This window comes from Akebia trifoliata, chromosome 3 (genome assembly GCF_017979445.1).
Source record: "Akebia trifoliata isolate Shusen 1 chromosome 3, ASM1797944v1, whole genome shotgun sequence".
NCBI classification, from domain to species: Eukaryota; Viridiplantae; Streptophyta; class Magnoliopsida; order Ranunculales; family Lardizabalaceae; genus Akebia; species Akebia trifoliata.
The window spans coordinates 42,327,653-42,333,652 of record NC_141377.1 but is presented as its reverse complement, the minus strand read 5'-3'; positions in this window follow the sequence as shown (position 1 = coordinate 42,333,652).

Here is a 6,000-nt window from a genome sequence, read left to right as displayed (position 1 = left end):
TATAACACTAAATATGGTGAAAACATTAGAGAGGTATGCACTTGCACTCAATATCACCCGTTACAAATAACATTGTAATATTTGGAAACACGAAAGAAACTAATATAGGATTCTTTAAAAAATATGGAGCCCAATGCTAAAAAAGTAACTGATGCACTTCAATTAAGTTATGAATGTCACCAAGAGAAACTCAGTGATTTGTGAACATGATGTAACAAATCATACATGCCTTGCAAATGAACCAAATCAAAGGCCAATTCTTAACTACACTACATATCATTGAGAAGAATAGAAGACAAGATCATATTAAAGGAGAAAAAATTAGAGCTTCTCATTAAACTACAAACAACAGATAGATGCACAAACACACAAGAATAGGTGAAAGTAAAGTGAAATACCTGTGATTAGATAATGCACCAATGATACACAATCCATAACTACTACAAGTGCTTTCAACATTTTTTAGTGCAGCAATATATCTTAGTATCTCTACTGCCACTGCAATCACATCAAGAAATAGTTCTCAATAATTTTCCCTTGGAAATGCTACAAACCTTAGATAAGTTACATCACATTATATAGATAGTAAGAGCTATAATAAAGACATGGTAACTAATAAAACCCAAAATATCATACAAATATTTGAAGAAATCAGCATAAGAGAACCAATGAAAGGGACAACTAGATCTATCAAATATAAAATGAGGTGCTACAACGCAATACAACAGTCCAATTCACAAGCAAGGAAATTATGAAACAAATGATTGATTCTGGCTGCAAAATGACCATGCATCTGAAAGTAATATCATGTTCAATGTAGAAATCCCAGATTTTAGATAACTACTAGTTAGAAATCAGTGTGTTGAGCTATTTTCCAGATTATGTTATTAATATATGTCAAGCACATGTGTATACTCGTTACAAGATAATCAATGTCACTTCAAACAAACTCTCTAAATGGCCTTCATTCGATCGCACTCTCGAGAAAGCGGTTCAAGTACTATTCGTATAATCCAAGGCTCATGATATTCCTCAATTAGAAAAATAACTAAATTAAAATTAATCTGTCAGCGATAAAACTTCATCCAACATAATGTACTATAAAGTTATCAATGCTATATAAATTATTGCACCCCAATTCCCTAAATTATTTATCACCCCAATTAAAGATTAAAGCACACCATTCAAACATTACAAAGGTTTGGCTCAAACTATTATCTCAACATTATAACACTTGTTTATAAAATTCCAGTAGTTGTTTACAATTATGATCAGGCTCATATAAAATCTTAAACCCAAAAACCAGAAATCTAGAGCAAAAAAAAAAAAAAAAATACAAGCGAGAGCTTCTATTGGCACCCCAACTTTTTTATTTATTCTCAACCATTTATTAATTATATTTATTTTTAATGGGGGTGTAATAAGTAAATTTTGGAGTGCCAGTAGCAGCTCTCTCTATATATCAACCCGATTTTTACCAATTTCCCAGACATCGATGAATAAGAAACTCAATAGTATACCAAAGTCTTCAATTAATAATGATTAAGTTAGGTCCAACTGCAGCCCACTACACAAAATCCGACTGAACAGAATCAAAATAGTCAAAAGAACAGAGAAAAGCAGATCAAACAATTATACAAATCCAAGTTCTTTCTGTTCTGTTCTATAATATCTACTAGATATTGTTCAATGCTGTCAATTTAAAACTAACCAAATATCATGGGTTTGTTCAACTTGAGATTTTTCCACTCTCAAAAGTTCTGAAGAAGTTGGAAACTTCTAAAAAGGTTCAAAGTGTGTTTGAGCAGTATGAACTACTCTGGAAAAATCTAGATGGTCAAATAATATTTATGTTTAAGTCTAGATAGTTATATTGAGAATTCTAAAGTTTTCTGACTGCAAAATGACTATGTGCTGCTGAAAGTAATATCATGTTCGATGCAATTTCTTTCTGTTCTGTTCTATAATATCTACAAGATCTAGAGAAGAGATTTCTGTATAAAAAAAAAATCAATGGAAAAGAGGGGGTACCTTAGTAATTTGGAAAATTGATGGGGCCCAGAAGAAATTGAGCTTCCCCACATATAGGAAGAACAACTGACGCCAACTTTCACTATTTTAATGGTTTCTGGACGAAAGATTAGATTAAATTGGATTAGAGATTTGATTTCAGGTTTAATTTGGATCAATAAATTACAATAACAAGGTGGCTTACAGACTACATGGATATAAAGAGAAATGGGGAAAGATCAAGAATGTTCCGTACATTTTTACCGCCCAAACCCTCGTACACAGGCTTGTATCTCCCGAAACAACCCATAAATCACTTATTTCAAGGATGGTGGAGACGAAGGCTTCTTTTTAGTTGTACATATTTGTAAATAGCTCTTTCAACTCACACCTATCCTCCTTGCAGCCCGGTTGGTTGATATTAGTTGTACATATTTGTAAATAGCTCTTTCAACTAAAACTTCTTCTCGTAAGGAGTAGAAGGAGAACGAATAGTGATCTTGAAGGTTCTCCATTATCTTCTCCACCAACGACCGACTTGGAAATCCAATCTTTGGTGCGTTCCACCATTGTTGGCTAGCAGAAGCTCAATTCGAAACCCTAACTCTCGCCAAAAAGACTGATAACGATGCCAAAAATGCCTCAAAACTGACGCCAACTTTCACTATTTCCTCTCTACTCTAGTGGTTTCTGGACGAAGGATTAGATTAAATTGGCTTAGGGATTTGATTTCAGGTTTAATTTGGATCAATGAATTACAATAACAAGGTGGCTTACATACTACATATATACAGAGAAATTGAGGATAATCGAAGAGGGTTCCGTACATTTTCCTCCGCTTAAAACCTTGCTTCTGTCTCCCGAACAGCCCATAAATCACTTATTTCGCAGATGATGGAGATGAAGGCTTCTTCTAGTAATCCGAATCGAAGGAGTATAAGAAGAACGAATCGTGATCTTGAAGGTTCTCTCCATTACCTTCTCCATCAACGACACCGAATTGGAAATCGAATCTTCTGTGCGCTCCACCATTATTGGCTAGCAGAAGCACGATATTCGAAACACTAACTCTCACGAAAGTGACTCTAATAAAGATGTCAAATGCCTCGAAACTGCTCCTTCTCTCTCTCTCCTTTTCTCGCTCGTTCGCTCTCTCTCTCTCTCTCTCTTTCTCTCGTTACAGACTTACTGTGAGTTTGGCTGGAGTACCTATTTGGGCATTTTATGGCAAGAAAAAAGAGTCTTGGTTCGGAGTTCGAAAATAGAAAGTTAGGTTCGGAAAAGTCGAAAATTAGAAAGTGAGGTTTAACGAACCTCTTGGTTCGGAGTAATTCGAAAATGATGAACTATAACGTATCTGGCGCCCTTTTGCACGACGGACGTTAAAATCGACGGTATGCATTTCAGTAACGTATCTGGCGCCCTTAAATCTATTTTTTCCATGAGGTCCGTTAGTTACTTTAAGACGTCACATACGTGAAACTAAATGTCACACGTGGCTATAATTGAATCGATCACTCCCACGTGGCCAAAATTATCATAACAAGTAAACTCCTGATAATATGACTCGTCAATCGGCATACTCAATCGACTCACTAACTTTGAACAAGTTGGAAACCGCAGATCCTTTCACCTCAGGAGACACTTTTTATGAGGAAGTGTAATCGTGTACATCGAGGCGTATATATCTACGATTCCGTATGAGTCACATTGATGAGTCAATTGAGTATGCCACTTGACGAGTCATTTTATCACGACTCTAATAAGCATTAATTGTTTTGACACATTTGTAATTCTATTTCAACTAGGGGTGCAACTTGGTCCGGTTCATATCGAGAACCAAATCAAACTGATAGTTTTGGGATGGTTTGGTTCGATTTCCAGTTGAAGACTTGTATATAACCAAATTATATCGAGAACTGAATCTTATATAATAAATAAATTTATTTATTTATGTATTATGAATTATTTTAGGAATTAAGACATAAACTAATGATTTCTTTATGGATAAATTAATGATTTTTTTATGAATCCATTAAGGACATTTTACCAAATAATTCCATAGGTTTAAGTGAACTTTTTTTTAATATGTGAAAAGGTCGAAATGCTAAAGTAAAGCATATGAATTGACTAAAATACCCTTTTATTAATTTTTCAATATTTTTAAATTTCTCTATTATCTTCAACACTATAGATCGAACCAAAGAGGGAAAAGAACCATCTCTCTCTTTACCACATTTGATACCTTGGATTATTTGGAATATCTTCAAGAAACGAAGAAGAAGATGGTAGAATTAGCTCTTTATCATGTTCTATCGAACCCTAATCTTCTTCTTCTGTAAGAAACGAAGAAGAAGAGGTTTTCATATAGAAGTTTTTTCTCTTTTCCATTTTTTCAAACAAAATACCAAGATTAATTATGTTTTGAAACAAATGAAATTATTTATTCAATTTTTCTAGTTTCTTTCATACTTTGGTTGAAGATGAGTTACAAATGAAACCGATGTTCGATGATTTATAACTATACGTTGAGGTTGTACATATCCAACATAAAAAATTGTCGAACTTCGATTGTAACTAAATTTATCTGAAATTTGTAGAAATTCTTTTTAAAGATTAAAACACCATCTTTTACTTATTACACCCCAATGTCTTAAATTATTTATCACATCCCAATTAAATATTAAAACACCCTCTTCAAGCATTGCAAAGTTTGGCTCAAATAATGATCTTGACATTACAAAATATTATAACACTCATTGAAACGATTTCAATAGTTGTTTACAATTATGTTTAAGTTCATATAAAATTTTAAAACCAAAAAAGCTATAAATCTAACTAAATAACTATTGGCATCTCAACTTATACTTATTACACCGCATTCGCTTATTTTCATTATTTTTCATTGGGGTGCAATAAGTAAAAGTTGGGGTGCCAATAGCAGCTATCAAATTTATTTGATGGCTGGCACATTTTATGCACATGTATTTCAAATTTTAAGTTGACACTATTAAAATGGTTGAGATTCAATTGATTGACAGACGTCAAGGTTTACTTTTAAGTGTCGACGCTCAACATTGATAGGGTCTCTTTTAGAATTAAAATCATTTTTGGGGGGTGAACATTCCAAATACGTAATGACATGTGGCAGACACTCGAAGATACATGCAGACACTACTTCGACACATCAACACATATGCTTTCAAAGATAGATCACTTGTGTGCTTAACCTAATCAAGTAAATGGACCACCTTAGACTATCCCGACACATCCTAAATGACTTTGACACAAACCAAATTGATACATCAGAGACCTGTTCAAAGTTGGACCCAAAACAGACCAATTTCTATGAAATAAGGTTTTGCAAGCAGCCATTGTAGGTGCCACCGTCAAAATTGGCATTTCTAATGCACTGAAGGTGGTAAAATGTTGATGTTATGGGTGCCATCGACATACTTGAAGGTACCACTTACTGGTCCTGTGGCACGTGCAACACCCGCACATCACACGCACCAAGTAAATGAAGGTGCGCCCTCGCGGGTTGCCCCTGAGGAATTAATACTGATACTAAGTATCAAACCCATGACCCCCTAATGAATTAATGTTCATATTAGGTATCAAACTCACGACCTATGGGTATTAACCGCTTATTGGTTTGAAAATGCCATTGAGCCAACCCCTCGAAATTTCATATTGAACTTGTTTTAGCAAATTCGATAAGTACTTACCATTACCAAACAAATTTGGTAGGTGCCTACCGAACAAAAATTTTCCAAATAAATTTGTGTTCAGTATGCTAGTACCAAATATTTATGTATAAGATCAATAGATACCTATCGAACATCACAAAAATATTTCAATACTAACATATCGAACATAAAAAATTTGTACACAATTTCTCATAGAGAGTTGGAGGTAGAGAAGAAGGGGAGAAACAAGAAAAAGTGTTCGGTGGTCACTTGGACAGGTGCAATGAGAATTAAGTAAAAA